Genomic DNA, 19,919 nt, shown 5'->3' on the forward strand with positions numbered 1-19,919 from the left:
CTGTATAATATTGATAAAGCGGTAAATTGTATTTACAGGGAATAAATAATAATATCTACATTAATAGCAGATTCAAGAGAAGGACATTTTGAATCATATTACTGTTGTTGCCAGACAATATTTTTTTTTCTAATACACAAAAGTCAACATGAGACGGAAATCACCCTGATATCGTGAAAATAGACATTGTATAAATGATCCAGCACTCAACGTCCCATGGTCAAATTGTAATTGTTAGGTACAACCGGGTATATTTCCTAGCAACACCATGGTACATGTATTACATGTATAATGGATTTGTGTAGATTTACCTAGGCAACCAATATCAAAAAATATAAAAGAAATATAGTGTTGATTGATTGGCTCGAGTCAGTTTTATAAGTCCGAGTAGGGTGATATGCCTAACAGCAATCTCTCGCTAGTGTTAGCTAGCAGATATATTTTTGGTATTATAAAGTACGTACCTTTTATATACCATTTTATTGACCAATGTGTTTAAATACAATAGAATTGACCAGTGTATAGAGTAATCATGGAAACCAAGATTTTAGCGGAAAAAATATGTTATCCTGGGACAAAGACCAGACATGCAAAACACAACAAAGAACATATAATGACTAAAATTATACATACAATGTAACCTAACTAAGTTACCAACTCGGACTCCACTAAAAACTGGGAGCATGGACCAGGTGACCTGTAGGGTAAGCGTCTTCTACTTTTCTTGCTGCTCATTCAACTGTTGTTTATGGGAAAAATACTGGTCTTTGTACAGAATTTTCTAGTCTTAACATGAATTTAAGTTGGTTTTTATAGATACTGTCAACTATGGGTGGACCAACTTAAATCCATATAAAAACAAGTTAATCCTGTATGAAAAACCCCGAAATTTATATTTAGACCAGTAAATTCAGTATAAAGGCCATTATCTTTTTGGAATTGGGTTTCGATCAACTGTATTGGCCTTCTGCAGCGCCTTGGATCGATATGGTGACCCCCACTCAATACGACTTTGCTTGGACTTTATAAAGAATTAAAATGAAAATACACATTTAATAACACTATATTTTTACAATGAACAAGGCATGAATACTTACTTAATACAATCAATGAAGCTGATATCATAACATGTTAAATATTTCCTTATTAAGCAACCCTAACTGACTTGCTAATCGCCTTAACTTAATATTTTGCATGTTCCCAAATCTCGGTCATGTTTGGTATAAACATGACCAACAACTGTGGTTTGGGTTGTTTTGTTAACTGTTAAATTACAAATCCGTTTCTTGTTTTTATGTCCGATATAAATAAGTATATTTCCTTTCCAATAAAATATCTTATTAGTTTGTGGTTTTTCTCTGTAGGTACATTCTTGTGTGTTCTATTGCCTTATATAAACCCAACCGTTAATAGCTTTCAATGCACAATTGTATTATTTATTTTCAAGACATACATTAGAAGCATCAACAGCAGTTGCACAGAACGTAAAATTTAGCACAGGCGGTGTTGCAATAAATGTGAGAGCAACATACCCGTTGAGGGAGTGAAAAATCAATAACCTCAAATCTCTCTCTTTCTCCCTCGCTCTCTCTCTCTCTCTCTCTCTCTCTCTCTCTGTCTGTCTTTGTCTCTGTATATCTCTGTCACTCTCTCTAATATAATATATATAAGATAAAAATAAATACAAACTTGTGTACTCTACGCTATTCCGTAGATAAATAAATGTATTTGTGTTTCACACACCTTTCAACTACATAGGTATAATTTTAAACACCTAAGAAAAGATCAGCGAGAAAAATCAAAAGAAACATGATGAGTTCCTGTGACCCTCACCTGATCATCACCTGATGAACTTCGCAATACACTTTAAGTATATCATATTACTTCTTACTGAGGTAAGATGTACTTTTTGTCATATACAAGAAATCTCCACTGATGCTTTCCAGAGAGTATATGCAGCACATGGCCTTACTTATTGATCAAACAATCGTGACCATTTTCGACATAGCCTTACTGGAGTTGTTGTATAAGAAGTCCGTAGAGGCAACAGCAAATGATTAATATGTAATTAAGTACCAGTCAAGATATAATTGTGACGATGCAAAAAGTTAAGTGATTCATAGTGTAGAAAAAACCCTCAAAACAAACAATGCCTTTTCATCAAGGACGATAACTCCTGCAAAGTGCCAATCTCAAGTACAATCTTTATGATTTTTATCTCAAAGGCGCTGTCTATGTGAACAGTAACTGTTTCTGAACAAAAATTATAACTGCATTTGGTGATTGTTTGACATGCATGAATCACTTACTGTCTGATTTTTATAAAGACTGCTACTGAATATTATAGGAAGAGATACATATATATATATATATTTCATGTATTAACTGTAGTCCATAACCAGGACTGGTAGTGATTAATTCAATTTAAGTTCATGCATTCATTTGTTCTTTGGTTAGACTAGGACCTGTCGGCTTCACTTGTGCAGTAATTATCGGACAACATATCAGGCTTTTCATTCTTTACAAAGTTTTCTAGGAACTTGATTGTTGAACGTTTCCCTTGCTACAATTGCAAATGCATAAAATATTTAGTTCTTTGTAAAATAAAGGCCCTAGGCCTGTATTCAATGCTATCATTTCTAAGTGTTAAGAAAACCAATTCTTTGAGCATCATCCACTGTATTAATCTATTCAACTAGAATAAAAATGTGTGTTATGAAAGGCTACCTAATCTTAGGCATTTTTGTCTTTTGGCTTAAGTATCAACTAGAAACTCTAAAGAGTCACCTGGCTTGATAAACAACATTAATTTTTATAATCAAAATTTCTAACTCTAAAACCTAGAGAACATTCATATCAGTTTTCATTGAATTCTGTCCAGTAGTTTCTGTGGAGAAATTAGTAAAAGCATTAAAAATAGCAAAAAAGATGTCGCAACATGGCTGAACATATGTACACCAAAACTTAACAACAGATTGATCTCATTAAACTAAACACTTTTTCTCTGTCAAAATTTAGATACACCTAATAGTTTTGGAGTTACAAAACTTCTGTCTAACTTCTAAGTTCTATTTTTAGTTACCGCGGCCATGTTTTTTGATGGATCAAAAATTCCCAATCGGTTATATGCAGAATGTCCATGCAATACTCATACTAAGTTTGGTTCAAATTGGTCTGGTAGTGTCAGTTGAGAAGATTCTTAAACAATTCACATTTTGAGAAGAAAAAATATTAATCACTACGAGGACGACGGTCGACAGATGACGACGATGGATGCCAAGTGATGGCAGTTTGGATCCTATAGGCCAGGTTAGCTAAACAGAATTCATAGAACTTAGCAAAACAAAATAATAAAAAAAATGGTAATTTTTAGCACCAAGTTGTTTAGTTCCTGAAAACATGCTGTCATCAGGATTTGTTCAAAAATTGGGAACTTTTTCTAAAATCTCCTAGCCACACATTCATCACACTTGCTGGATTAAAGTCGGTACATTACTTCCCTGATGTTCTGATTGAGATTTTGTGTAACCTACATCAACATTATGGTAGAAAAGAAGATACTTACATCAATAAGAAAGACTTGATCTTCTCGTTCAAGATCAAAATCAAGCGATTTTATATGCCAAGTTCTAATTCCCACTGTTCTGTCAACATCCGAAGGCTAAAAGTAACACACCCAAACATAAAACATCGGTTAAATAACATTTCACACTCAAGAGTTTTCGGATAGGACCAAAATATGAAGTAATAATTGATAGCGTCTAAGATTTTTGAGCTTTTCACTTTTGAACAGTGTTCAATCATCATTTAAAATCGTGTGTTGGTCTGACTTTCATGGGGTTTTAATATATGATAAAAACAATGATAAATTTGAAAATCCTCTTCGATTATACACAGGAAAACAGACGACTCCCTATTTTGTCACAACTAAATTTTCTGAATTGAATTGTTTACGTCTTAAAAATGCAATAATGTGTAGTTCAAAATATTGAAAATTAACTGTTATTATACCATAAAAGCAATCCTAAGGCTTCAACAGAGACAGTAAACAGTCATTTAATATAAAGTTATGAGATACTTTAAATGAAACAACAATATATCATATAATGTATGCGCATTTAATGCACAACTTACACATAGCAGCATATTTTAAAGATTCACATATTTAATTTTAATTATAATATGTTTTTGTGCTTACATGTATCATATAAGGACCTTTGATTTGTATTTTGTCGAATATATTGGATGTTTTATGTTTATTACGGTAATTCAAGGGAACCAGGGTTTAAATGTCAAGAACATAATCCAAGTATAAAAACTGAAGACTGTAGACAGGGAAAATAGACCCATATAACAAAGACATGAAATAATCCAAATATCGCGTATAAAGAAAAAAAGCAAATCAGCAACCGGACTCCATTCATGTCTGGGAGCATGGGCCAGTTGAATGTGAAGGGTACACTTCGTATGCTTTTTTTAGAAACACCAACAGCTCCTACAATATCACGTCCGGATTGAACGAAAGAAGAAAGGAAAGAAAACTATGACACGATGAAGAAATCATTTTCCATGGCGCGAATGGATATACATTAACGATCCATGAGCTCATGAAGACGACCATAAAAGTAACGCAGTGATGACATTAATCTCGTAACCGTGTTTCAGATGCCTTATTATAAGGCGTCAGGCACGGTACAAAAAGTCCCGTAGATACAGGAACTTTTGGTATAAGTTGTGATAAAAACACAAATGCAGGTTTTGAAAGAATGTTGTCACCGATGAACAGAAAATCATCGTGATTGTCGAATAGTCTGGTCATGAATTGTTCCTTTCCAGCCAGCCTTTCCAGGTAATTTGGAATTACCTTAAGCTTAACCACAGTGTACGGTAACCAGTAAGTGGATAGGCGAAGTACAAAGATACCAGTCATCATGCAAAATCAGTATACCAGATATCTAAGCATTTCCGTAAATAAAAGTTGAGAAATATCTGTTATAAAAAAAGTTTACCAGACTCAAGGATGGACAGACAGATAAGATGATTGCAATATACCTCTACTCTTAAACTCTATAAACCTACCCTCATGTATATTTTCATTACGTAGAATCCGAGGGCGTTTATAATTGTTGAAAGAAAGCCAAGAAAGTTCGGTATTTGCGTTCTGCCATTATCACGATATTCTTCGCTTATACACACTCCAAGATCTTCCACAAAACTGATAAGTTCGTTGTATGTTACCTAACAAATACAGGAAGAAAAATGAAACCATAAGTAGCGTAAAACGGAAGGAAATCGATATCAAGAATCTTTGTCAATTTTTACTCAATTCTTAATTGTCGTTTTAATACATATATATATGTAGGAGAACGTATATTTTGAATATATCAAAGCGATAACTGCCCCACAAGGATGGAATTGTCATCTCAATGTTCCTCAATTAAGGACGAGGAAACCATTGTATTACTAGGTATGCTGCAGCTGGCTCCAAAACAAAATTATACACACATACAGCTACGCAGTTGCTTCTATACACTCCAGGTACATAAAGTAAATTGAACGTGAAAACGGAACAAGACATACAGAAGCCAAAAATTTTAGGAACTGGCGCAAAAGTATGGCAGAGTTAGAGTACTTTTTCGTGATCACTCCTTCTCTCTTTTAAAAGTTGATATGACTATATGTGTATTAAAAGCCAAAAGCCAAAATAGTTCAGCAGAACCACAGGACAGGTGTAAATTCTAACAAAATTGTAACACAGAATGTGCGGGGGAAGGGCTACTTGGCGTTATTTGGGTTATAACTGTGTCGGTAGCACTTGCCAATTACATCTTGTTATAACAAACTTACTCGCAAACATAACCTGTTCTAGACAATAAAGGAATACCCATCCCAATACAAGCACGATAATCAGATTTTGATTGGCTGAAGACAATTCTGCACAAATCAATATTCCCGAGTATATCTATTAACGTTTCCCACGAACGTCATGAGCCATGTACATTACATATAACACAATGTTCATTTTAAAGATATCAGAGAGATAGGTTATGTCATGATAACGACCTTTGGTATAAAGATGATTGATACATTTTCTTGCAACGATAAAATCCTGTTTCTAAATGTCCTTTTCTTACAGCAGATGTGAGTATTATTCATATATATATCCCCAGTATATATAAATTAACTTTAATGCAATAAAATCTTTGCGTTTTTATTTTCCTTCATGTGGCACACTTAATCACATTTGTTAATGGTGTTTGTACATTGAAACTTTATAACTCATTGTGATGGGGCATTTTATTAATTATTATTTATGTTATCGAAATGGTATTTAATACCTCTCCATTCCCATTTTTGTCAACTGCTTTAAAGGCTGTCAGTGGATCACAGTCTTCTCCAAATAGTAGATCACTGTATTCTTTTCTGAACTTCTCCTAACAAACATTTCTTGACATGTTTATTGAACTTTGAACAGATGCAACACTGCTAATTAAGTAGTAATTCCCAATTTGGTATTTTATGCTTCAGATATTTTCAATACATCATGCAAACAAATGAAAAGCTGTTTAAGGAGGTAAACCTGGAATAAGGGACACAAATCTTACAAATCATTGGAATGTTTGTATTCATCATTTTATATCAATCTCATGTAAGCATCAAAATAACTTTGATGGATTTCATTCTCTCTCAAATGAAAGCTTGATATATTTTGGTGAAATTGAATATGATGCAAACATATCACTGATTTCAAGAGTTTTGTCCCTTACTCAAGGTCTACCTCCTTAAATTTATCCTGAAGCATCAGTAACGTAGATTTGTTTGACTGCGTATATAAAGAAAACAGACCGGAAAAAATCAGTAATGCATCAAATACAGGAAATGTGACGACCATACAGGTGTATGTAGGTATACATAGATGTATCAGGTTTACAAAAATATACATTTGAATATCTGATATTCTAGTGAACTCACTATAACTTAAGTTTAGTTGAAAAATGTTTGAGATTAGGTGTATTACTAAATCAAGGAAACGTCAAAAATGTAAATTAAGCACCGTAATATTCTCCTATTCAAATCCCAGATACAAAGACATGAATTAAGGGCGTTACAAATGTCAAATGTACATTAAGCATGACACAAACAGCCATTTTGTTTGTAGTTATACTTAGGTGCCATTAAAACTCACCGCTGTGAATGCATTCTCAAATTCACTTTTGGAAATCTTAGTCTTTCCGCACCTATTGCTCTCACCTATACACTAAATGTAAAAGTTCAAGAACTTAATGTGATACAACTTTCAGACCATATTTTCTTTACATAGCTATGAGTAACAATAAACTTCCATTGTTTAAACATTAACTTTTTTTTTCTGAATTCCATTTTCTAAATAGGTACATATTTCAAATGCCGGAACGTCTGCTTGTGTTTTCATTAATTCGGATGATACTTACGTTTTATTATGTAAAGTCTTTCTAAATGGTATTATTTGTTCCACTAAAAATGCATATTTGCAACAGATTTTTTTTAGAATCCTGGGAAGATATGAAATAGTTGTTAGCCATGAATGTTAAAAAAATGTTTACATCAAATATGTTACTTCCTCGTATTTTATTAGAAAATAATAACAATAATAATAATAATAATAATAATACAATATTCAGATAATGAAATTAAATATCTATGATATTTTTAATTTCAAATAAATAATTTTCGAACAAAGATTTAAGTAGCGGTTTTTGTAAGAATCATGCAAAATCGGAAAAATCTGATACACCCCAAAAAGCCTATATATTTTTATTTTTTTAAATAAGTTTGTTTTATGGGTCTATACTATGAAATGTATAATTATTCATTCAAATCTGCCTGCTCTTAGGAGATAATCAACATTGAAAATCCAATAGATTCTTATGCATAACGTGTCATTTACTGAGTTATCTCCCTTAATTTTGTAATGTACAGTGCATTCGATATAATTTTTATCTCCTAAGATCACAGTTTATATAAACAAATGACTGTTAACTTCTTCTGTTAATGGCAATTCAAACAAAACATCAAAAATAAAAATATGTAGGCTTTTCAACCATGAATCACATTTTGCATGATTCTTAGCTAGAGTGCCACTTAATTGTGACATGAATGGTCCACTTACCTCCATAAACGCAGTTGTTGCTTCGGCAATTTCTTTGTATGCTTTTTTAAAAGGCAGTTTTTCTTCTTCTGCCTTCGCCCATGCTCTACAGAGAACATATTTATACAGTTAAACTGCTGAATATTCCGTAAAAGTCTTTATCAGACGATTTTCAAAATCTATTTTTTGTCAATTTGAATGTATTTTAAACACTGGGAAACCGAACACAAGCTTACTATAGACCAATTTCGAAGTCCTATAATGGTTTAGTGTATTGATGTATCGCACGCAAAGTATAGCTAAGGTGTCGTCATGGAAACACAGAAATGTTAAATACCTTTGAAAAACAGAAATATCTTTACTCTGAATTTTAAAAACATTTAAAAATATTTGTTTATCAACTATGGAAAGAACAGGAATGTTTATTAGGCCAGTTACCCTTTAATTCTAATGTCAATGTCATGCATGTGTGATATTGAAAGACTTGATACCTACAACATAAATTTTATATGGAAAAATGCTGACATACATAAAAACCATAGGAGAAACAAAAATATAATAACTATGCATGCAAACATTTGAACGGACAACAAAATAACCCTTTTCACAAATGGTCATAAGGCACCGCAGGAAAAGGTTTTACCGGTAAACACCTTGTAATCTCCGGTACGTCGGTAATTTTTATTACAATTAGAACTACAGTGTCAATTGAAAGGAAAAAATGATGATTCGTTGAAAATTACATAGCTCACTGAGGCAATATTTATGAGTAAACATTTACCTCGCAAGCTTTGTATCTGGTAGTGGTCCTCGTGGTACACCTGAATTTTCCAAAACATCTCTTCTCAGGTAATCTATTTCATCGTTAGAATACTGTAAAACACAAAGTTTTGCCATAAACAATTATTCAAACTGTATAGTAGAAAATTTTATACCCATGTCAGATAGGAGGCCATGCATTTAAGTAAATTTATCAAAAGTTAGACATGAAGTGATTCATTCGTGTCGAAAATCCAACGAATTCACATTTATTTCGTATTAAGAAACAATTACATCTGCGCCATGAAAACTGATTTGTTCAACGTGTCATAGTTTTCCTTCAATCTTTCATCTACCCTTGACATGACTTTTTACGAGCAACTCGGCGGATGTTTCTAAAAAAGCAGAGGACGCTTACCCTACCGGTGCACCTGGTCCATGCTCCAAGTTTTTAGTGGAGTCCTAGTTGCTCATTTGCTTTTGTTACTTTGTATGTATGATTTAGTTACTTTATGTTTTTTGTTGTGAATGCCTGGTCTTTGTCCCTGGATTACATTCTTTTGATTAACGCTATAACCTTGGTTCCCTTGATTACTCTTTATTTATCGCTATAATCTTGGTTCCCTTGATTACTCTTACAAACTACTTAACCAGTCACATATTTTCATTTGGGTGTTGCTCTTTTGAAATAAAATTCATATAGATTGTACATGAATAGAACTTTAATTCCCTTGATTACACTTGCAAGAGTTACCGTCCTTGGTTTTGCTCGATAAGTTGATTATATTAAAGAGTAATCAAGGGAACCAAGGTTATAGCGGTAATCAAAAGAATGTAATCCAGGGACAAAGACCAGACATGGAAAACAGACATACACAACAAAAAATGTATGATTTTATCGAAAGTACAGATCTAAATATGGAAAAGACAACTGTTACATGAAAACAATATAGCATATGTAAATTGAAAAAGCATTATCTGTTCGATGGGTTTCCTTCACCATGTATCACTTAATACGCGCAGTGTCTGATTTTTATATAGACTAGTATTTAATAAATAATTCATCACATTTATTTCATTTCTGAGAACAAGTTCCGACCACTAATCAGACTTTGTTTGTTATTCGCTTGTTGTACGTTTGATATAAAATATATTTCCTTTGTGTACGAAACGGGCATTTTTCAAAAGTTATTGTCCTTAAATGAGTTGATTTATGTAAAAGATAATTATATGTTTCTCTCCATAATACTAATCGGAATTAAGGATTAGTTTCTATTTGTTGTACTAAATGTTTGTTATGTGTTTACCACTTTGTTTTTTACCATGGGCGTGGTCTAAACAGCTTGGAGCACGTTATACTAGAATTTGAGTTTGATATCAGAATGTTACAGTATAAAACGTTTTGCTGATTTTACAGAGTTTTTTTCCCTTAAGTGTTGCGTACCCCCTAATTCTGATTCTACTAAAAGAGGTATACAAACCAAAGCACATCCTATTGTACTCTTATCATTTTTTCTACGTTTAAATCTGTTATTTCTATCCATTAGATTGGTTAAATCATCAATAGGCTGAAGACGTTCTAAGAAACTGTCTCTAGGTTTCATTGACAACCACCAGCCTAAAAATAGATAAGGTGAAAAAAAATACATGTCTCTGGATATAACTGTTATCTTGAATAGTCTATTAATTCACTTCTAAAAGGTTTCTTAAACTGGTTGAATACTGTTCATAAATATAGGTAATCGCAGTATCCAGGCCCTTCTAATAGCATTTAAAAAAGAAGTCATCTGACAGGGGTGGTTCATGCATTTCAAAAGCTCACCAAATGTACTTGTATCATATAGATAGCAGAGTTTTTATCGAACGTGCCAGTGTAATAAATATTGATAATTCACACTGTGAAACGAATTCGGTAATTTCACTCTCGGAATTTCTCCCGCCAGACGTCACAACTTTGATATCAATCCGCCAATCACAAAATCAAAAATTCATGTTAAAAATATTGATAAATTATAAAGAAAATCTATGTTATAAATAGAATAATCAATTGGTTATCGTGCACAACCAAAATATGATCAATCGTGGAAAGAACGCTTGAGGAGTCTAATTCAGTAACAGTATCAAAACAAATTGCCTGTCTTGTATAGTTTGACATGCGTTTGCTGCTCTTTAGAGGTCAAAAATATATACTGTATACGCAAGGTATGAACTTATCACTTTGCAAATGTTATCGTTCTTGATTTGGCTGATTTCAGTGGTAACGAAATGTGCGGTTGTCACCTGAATACAGATCTCTATACAGAAAGGACTATGATTTCATGAACATTTCGTTGCTGCCCAATGAAGGGCGTTGCCATTGCTAGTGTCTGAATTTTGAATTGAAGTTTTGAATTTTGAATTGAAGTTTTTCAGTGTTATACATTACTCGATCACCAATTGATTATTCGTTTTTTTGTTCAATCAATTATTATCCACATACTTTAAAAAGCACCCTCAACACGAATATGAAAAAAGAGTAGAGCAAAAACAATGTCATCGAAATTTTCACTGCGTCTACAAAGGAGAATTATCCCCGTTACAAAAGAAGCTAACATACTTTTTTTTCTTAAAATAAATATTAAGTTTTACCTTCTTGACTTGAAAATGCATCAACATGTTCAGACTTGACAAAAATATGATCCTTCGAGGAAATATAATAAAAACAATAAATTTTGAACAAAACTGAAAAATAGTTATGTACCGTCAAAACATTGGATAGGAAAGTTGCACAGTAACATGCCGTCCACATAATAGTTTTCTTTACCCAACAACTTGTGCTTGACAGCCTGATAAAAACCTAAAAATATATAAAAATACATATACAATCAAACATATTTTTGATATCAGAACAAATTCAATGCACTGTAATTCCATTTTGCACATAACGAATGCAACACGTGATTCAATACACATGGACGAGTTCATCTTGTACAATGAATGCTTAAACATGTATGTGTGTCAAAGAAAAAATGCCTACACTCCTTGTCTCAATTAAAGTTCCTAATCCCACGGAACACGATACATCAAACCCAATACACTGAATGGACTCGGGTTATGGTACACAATACAAGGATAATTACAAATGTTGATTTATACAGGGAGCATATTATTCTAAGACTGCATAACAACTATAATAGTAGAAGATTGCTGAATATGTGGTACACACTAAATAACGCGAGTAGTAGATTATTTGAATATACATCCCGTGACATTACTGTTTTCATACGTCGATACCCTTATTTATATATTAATTTACACCCAATTGGCAGTTGTAGTTAAATTGTGTTATTAATAGTTTTTATTTCGCTCTCTTGGTTGTCTAGTCGGTATTATCAGTCCCAAAACATGTTGCCTTACTTATACTTTTACTTTCATTAAAAATGTCTTGCTTCTTCACAAATCGACATGATTTTATAATTCTTTAGCCGAACTAACGATTTTTTAAATAATATCTACTTTAATGTACCTTGAGTATATGAAATATTACCTGGAATTGATATGGACATGCGCACTGCCAGAGCTACCGGCATGTTTGGTGTTGTTTTTACGTGAAGGTATTCCTCTGTCATGGTATTGACATTTGTAACAACAATACATAGCTCAGTTCCAGTTTTCTCGTATAACTATAAAATGAGATAAAGAAGAAAAGAAAAGAAACCAAACAAACGAAACAAACATAATAATAAACAAACAAAATATTACGATTCCGATTTGTCAGACATAAAGGTATGACAGTCATTTGGATTAGAAAGTAATACTCGATTTTTGTATTCAACTTGAGAAAATTGTGTTTTGATTCCATTGTGGCTTTTAAGCCATTTATAGATACTTGAAAGAATATCGTTTAGATAGATCCTTTAATCTCAGTTTTCGCTATATAGATGACGTATTATTTTTAAACAATCCTAATTTCGGGGATTTGATACATCGTATCTATCCAAAAGAACTTGAGATAAAGGATACTACAGACACTGTGAAGTCAACCTCATATCTTGACCTACACTTAGAGATCGATGGTAAAGGAAAACTATTGACCAAACGTTACGACAAACGTGATGACTTTTCATTCAAAATTGCTAACTTTCCTTTCATCCCTTCAGCACCTGCGTATGAAGTGTTCATATCACAACTCATACGTTATGCCAGAGCTTGACGAAACTACGCAGACTTTTTGTATCGGGCTAGGACTCTAACAAATAGACTTCTGGGATAGGGTTATGTTGCTACAAGATTGAAGTCATCACTACAGAAGTTTTATGGTCATCATCATGAACTCGTGGATCGTTATGGTGTATCCATCTGCACCATGAAAACTGATTTATTCAACGGTCATAGTTTTCTTTTCCCCATTTGTCTACCCCGGACTTGACTTTTTATGAGCAACTCGGAGAGTGTTTCTAGTAAAGCAGAGGACGCTTACCCTACCGGTGCACCTGGTCCATGCTACCAGTTTTTAGTGGAGTTCGAGTTGCTCATTTCCTTTTGTTACTTTGTATGTATGATTTTGGTTGCTTTGTGTTCTTTTTTGTGTATGTCTGTTTTTCAAGTCTGGTCTTTGTCCCTGGATTACATTCTTTTGATTACCGCTAAACCCCTGGTTTCCTAGATTACTCTTTGATTTATTATTTATTATTTTACCTCTGCGAAAGTTATATTTGCATTGCCGGTTTTTGCCTCAAGAAGGGTACCAAGAAATGTCATTATCCTTTTACCCGGATGCCAACCGTAGTAATTAATCAGGTTCGGAATCACGCTCAGAAAACCATATGAAGCATCTAAAATAGAAATAATGGTGTAAGATTACAATGCTAAATTGTGTTTGCGCAAATCATCAAATAACAAAAAAAAAAAAAACAAAAACAAAAAACTAAAAAAAAAACAAAAAAAATGATAATAAAAAAAAAAAACAAAAAAAAAAAACAAAATCAAAAACAAAAACAAACAAAAAACCAAAGAAACAAAAAATAAATAAATAAATAAATAAACAAGAAATAGACATCTGTTTTGTTTTGTGTTTTTTTGTTGTTGTAAATTTTTAACTGCGAGATAAGAGAAATAAAAAAAATAATAATGATAATACTACTACTAATAATAATTATAATAATAAAAATAATGACGCAATAAGAGATAATTCATCATTTGAAAACTATCCGGTCGTCATCTTAAACACCTCGTGTGAACTTATGTGGCCATTTTCACCATAAACTTGTTCACAACATTTTGAACTAGTCGACCGTAATTATGTGTTGTCACCCAACAAGATATATACATGTTCGCAATGTCGTTGTTTTCATCATTTGTTTTAAATCGGATGCGACACTGCATGAGCAAACAGGTGGGTATTTCTAAAAAGTAGAGTATAGATTATGAATATCATGTTCCCTTTCTAATCGTTGATTCTCAGCTTCTACTTTGCAAAGAAAACATGTCACATCTCGAGACCTATATTGCATACCCTATAACACACTTCTAGACATATATTGCATACCGTATATCATACCCCTAGACCTATATCACATACCTTATTTCGCACCCCTTCACATGCACAGACTTTACTTGAAATACGGTTAACATATATGATATAATGAACATGAGATGTTAAAATCTGTATCACATGTGGTATCAACCTTCAACCTATATCACCCTCGGGCCGGTGGCACTTGGGGTGATATAGGAGTCGACCTCGGGTTGATACAGCATGTGATAAAGATTTTGACATGTACTTTTCAGTATAGCTCAACCTTACCTCTTGCAATGTCGTTCAAATTATTTTCGGTCATAATTTTCTCAATATCATACGAGTTGTATCCAACACTTAACAACATTGCCATGATGGAGCCCATACTTGTACCGGCGAATCTAGTGAGCTGAGGCATCACACCACATTCTTCTAAGACCTTAAAACATGTTTGATGTATTTTATTGTTTCCAATTAATTATAAACAAAGGTTTTTAGCAGTAACATTAGTTTCTTATTACTTGAACAACAGTGAATACAAAAGCGGAGGACAATTCAAATACAACGTTCTTTGTAATTACTTTGCTGATATTTTGTCAAATTAATTTGTTGGTATTGCGGGCTATATTTCCCATTCGACCATAGTTTTTCACACAACCGTTTCGTTTATTTGTTCTATTTGATTTATTTGCATAGATATATTTGATATTTGCATTTGAGTGGTGATGAAGTTATTGAATTATAATTTAATTTCAGAAGTATCGCGCTCTCTGATTGGATAAAAATGTGTCTATCATCTCATTGACCAAATTTTATGTATGACTGTGTCGTCATTAACCTTCTTCAGTTATTTACTCTTGGTATTGCTATACTGATATTAAATTATAAGGAATGACTGTTATATTGTTGGTCTATTGTAAATAGTATCATCAAACAAGTAGTTTCCTGTTTCATTTAAAAGAATTTCCGTTTAACAACTTTTTATTTGATTGTGGTTTCCTTTTATTGTTAATACATTACGGAACTTGTATAAACTATCTTTATCAATTGCAAAAGATGAAAAAAAACCCAAAACAAAACAAAAAACAAAAAACTATATGAAAGCTACACAGTAACTGTAAAGCTTGAAATCTTTATGATACGTGAGACCCTTTAACTTCCAATGTTTATACGCATTGCTTTGATTTCATGCACTACATACACCGACGACGCCAATAATGTATCCCTCTTCTTCAAAATATGAAATACTAACTCTTGCAACTCCACAGTAGGCTAAACCTTTAATTCCTCCTCCCTCACACACCATGTTAGTGAAGGGGTATTTATATTTTGTAACATCTATACCACTTTCCTCTACACCGACCTTGGGATTTTCTTCATTAAAGTCTGAAGTTGCAAAAAAAAACTCGAGTTTTAATTCATTTTGTCATATAATGTACAACACTTTTGTACACAACATTTTTTGTCATTTGTTTCACTTGGCTACGAATTTATACCATATAATTTTTCAGCATTCCTATGTAATAAAATGAAATATTTCTGGAGATTTCTTTTATCAAATCGAAATATAAACTAATTATAAATTTGCATTTAAGCACGAAAATTTTTACAGTTAAATGTGCTTTTACAACCAACTACCTATCTGGCCACTGCATTTTTGGCATTCGTCTTTTAACGCCTGAAGTAGTTTTTCTCGAGCAGCATATACGTTTTGTCTTGCTTCGTAGCACTCATCCGACATTTCGTTTTGATCGATGTTTCTTCCAAATCTACCACCAGTACTCCCACCGGGTCTCCAGCCTGGCTTTGAGGTACTATCAGTGCTAGATCCACCTCCCATCTAAAATACAAAAACAATATCACGATCCTTAAATAGCAAGATTGTAATTATCAACTACTCTGTCCGTGAAAATAGGAAAAAGATGCACCATTGGCGACACCACTAAATTTGTATGGAAATATATTTTTTATGATTCAGTTATGAATCGCAAATGAACAGACTCGCATCGATTCCAGAGTTTACGTGTACCTTAGTCTTGATTATATATGTATATGCATCCCTGCAATATTTGTTGATCCTGGCGGTTCATGGTATATGTCTATACAGTAATACTTTAGTAAGTTATAGAGATCCCACATCCTATTATACTTCTTATGTACATAAGGTAAAATTTGACAATCTGTTTATCAATAAAAAAAAATGTTTTTATGCAAAATATAAGACGTCATCATTCAGTAATTCTTCACAATTTCTTTTGGTTTTTGAAAATGGAAATCATTTCCTTATTCATTGTTTAAAAATGGTAGTGCCATTTATCGGTATTATCTGAAAGATATCGTTCACCATAGTAAAGTGTTTGCAGGAGTCCGTTCATCTTATGGGAAGAAAACATAAACAAACAATCCCTTTATTACATATGCAAGTCGATGTTGATTCAATGAAATATGTGATAAAATTTATCAAAATATATGGAAACATAAACAGCGAACCGTAAAGCACGTGTTAAACTGGGCATGACTTTCGTTACCTGTGCAGCATTCCAATTCAAGTGTAAGTTTTTTTTTTAAGATTAAGGCAAAAAGGGGAAAAGTCAGAAACATGCATATCGAAACCCCAACGATCTGTCTATTAAATCGCTTAAGGATGCTTCTTCATTTGAACAAACCACTATTTGATATCTGCATCACTGGATTTGTTTATAATTTTTTCAATAGAATGCTAGAAAAATGAACAGGGTAATGTTGCAACAAGATTGAAGTAATCACTAGAGAAGTCTTAGGGTCGTCTGCATTGACTCGTGGATCGTAACAGTGTATCCATAAGCACTATGAAAACTGATTTGTTTAATGTGTCATAGTTTTCCTTTTCTCTTTTGTCTAACCTGGATTTGATTTTTATGAGCAACTCGGCGGGTGATTCTAGAAAAGCTGAGGACGCCTCACGTAGCGGTAAACCTGGTGCATACTCTCAGTTTTTAGTAGAGTCCGAGTTCCTCGTTTACTTTTGTTACTTTTTATGTATTATTTTGATTATTTTATGTTCTATGTTGCATGTGTCTGGTCATTGTCCCTGGATTACATTCTTTTGATTTCTTTTAGAATCTTTGTTCCCTTGATTACTCTTTGACAGATTCTCTTGCCTAATTGGTGTCTAAAAGCACTTAAACTTGTACAAACTAATCTACTTGAAAGCAAAAACTTGATCAATATTTAAATTTCATTCTGTGTAAGAGTCAGGCAATGGATGGCATATCATATTTCTCAATTTGGTCTTTTTTGCCACAGATATATTCAATACACCTAGAAAACATACTGTAAAAATTATTTACATTTATCCTGAAGCATCTGTGACGTAGATATTATTTGACTGCTTATATAAGGAAAAAGGGTGAAAAAAATTCCCGCCTTTTTTCATAGTACATTTCAACTAAATTTGACCTATCAATATCTTTAAAGGCAAACTTAACAGATACTTTGACAGTAATTTCTTGAGTTATGAGGTGAAAATATCTGGATAATGCAATAAAATCGCTAAAATCGCCGCGTTTTTTTATGTGGCAAATCTTTTACACATTTTGCCTGAATCTTAGACAGAGAAGTACTTAAGTAAAATAATAACTCATATAAATGATTTGACACCATTTTTTTAACTTGTTTAAACCCATAAAGTGCCATAGAGTGCCCTATTTTGATTATTTTATCAGGACAAAACAATAATTGGACTTACTTAAGCAACGACAGTCGAGGCAAAACAAATCGGATTAGGATAAAAAAAAACTGTTGGAATAAGAATTTGTGCAACACCTTTGAATGACCGATAGAAATTAAATATCATTTTCATTTCTTGTGCTAATTATTTCAACACAATCTAAACAAATCATAAGGTACATACCTTTAGTTATATTAAAATATCTTTTACTGTTTGATGACACGACGTAAGGTTGTGTATTAAAAATGTTAAATGTTTTATGATCTGAGGAATATATTTATATGTATATATCCGGTCCGAAGGTAAAGTAAAACATTAAAACATTTCTTTTTAAATTCCGGATATGAAAGCTGTATTTTAACTCGCTTATACATATATTCGTCAGTCAAGAATAAATTGTTCCGTTTAACACTGAATAGAAACTAATAATTAAATTTAAAAAGTAACACGCTTTCTGATTGGACGAAAATTTTGTCCATCATCTCATAGGCCAAAATTTGTGATGGGTCGTCGTCAGCAATATTGAAAAAGTATAACAGTCATTCCTTAAATCATATTTACCTTCAATTGTTTATTCTGGGTTATTTTTATCTACTCATGACACTACAAATTTTCCGTACTTTATTTCAAAACATTTATTTTACGTACTGTTTACTAATTATGATTGATTACAATTATTGAATGTACACATCCAGCAGACACAAGTATTTAATATGACTTTTCTCACATTGAATGCCTTGAAAATTTTCTTTTTTCTTATCATTTATGATTGACTGACATGAATACTCTATATGAAATGATAAACCTTCCGGCGCACTGTATCATTCCCTGCATTTTGCATAAAAAAGATACAAAGATTGTGATACACAAATATCTTTTAATAGAACAATTGACAATATACCGAGTCTTATAAAGTTTATTGAGTCCATGAATGTCATTCACCCTGAAGGTGCCCAATTTGAAAATAATACAATATATTATTATCTCATCGAGAGTTACATGCCTGTAAGTGGCAATTTTGTAACTGTCTTAGTAAGAATCATGCAAAATCTGAAAAATGTGATACACCCCAAAAAAGGCGACATATTTTTTTGTTATTAAGTTGTTTTATGGGTCTATACTATCAAATCTTCCCGCTCTTAGGAGATAATCAACATTGAAAATCCAATAGATTCTATTGTATTTGGGTGTCATTTACAAAGCTATCTCCCTTAATTTTGAAATCTACAGTGCATTCTATACAATTTTATATCCTAAGAACACGGGTTATATGAAAAACTGAATGTTAATTTCTGTTTTCTATGGCGATTCAAACAAAATATCAATAATAAAAATATGTAGGCTTTTTACCCATGAATCGCATTTCGCATGATTCTTAGCTGAAGTGCTACTTAAATTCATCCAGTAGTTTAATAATCTGAAACATTGTATATAACTACAAACACCTTCATCCACGAAAATATAAAAAATAAATATTCAGGTTGTATTTAAATCAAGCATTTAATCTTATTTTATATAAAATATAATATATATTCCCAGAATGCACAGATGATAATTTCTAAATAGTTTTTGATGTATTTTGTTTAGAAATTTTAAATCTGTATCGATACCACCCATACTCTTATCCTAAATATCAAAGTAGTTTACTTAAAATCATGTAAACATTTCTCTGTTGTCAAACAATTATAACTTATAACCTACGTAAATAACCATCAAGGTGTTTGTAAAGTTTGCCTTTTTAAGATATTGATAAGTAAAATGTAGTTGAAATTCGCTGTAACAAAGCAGTAACTATGCTTCAGGATACATCAAATAGCTGTTTGCTT

At 32.5% G+C, this 19,919-nt stretch overlaps 1 pseudogene across 1 annotated transcript; it reads right to left on the reverse strand.

Annotated features, from left to right (window-relative positions):
• Window positions 1-1,039: 1,039 nt before the first annotated feature.
• On the reverse strand, window positions 1,040-18,346 carry LOC148602753 (uncharacterized; annotated as a pseudogene). Its single transcript, XR_015916577.1, has 15 exons — window positions 18,277-18,346; window positions 16,023-16,224; window positions 15,637-15,770; window positions 14,673-14,823; window positions 13,565-13,701; window positions 12,414-12,549; window positions 11,628-11,723; window positions 10,369-10,505; window positions 8,910-9,001; window positions 8,150-8,234; window positions 7,187-7,258; window positions 6,339-6,434; window positions 5,080-5,238; window positions 3,566-3,661; window positions 1,040-2,563 (listed from the first exon to the last, which is right to left on the reverse strand). The product of XR_015916577.1 is annotated as an uncharacterized LOC148602753 (transcript).
• Between the last annotated feature and the right edge of the window lie 1,573 nt (window positions 18,347-19,919).

Source organism: Perna viridis, chromosome 11 (genome assembly GCF_037379345.1).
Source record: "Perna viridis isolate PV_CMFRI_1.1 ecotype Kerala chromosome 11, ASM3737934v1, whole genome shotgun sequence".
NCBI lineage: Eukaryota > Metazoa > Mollusca > Bivalvia > Mytilida > Mytilidae > Perna > Perna viridis.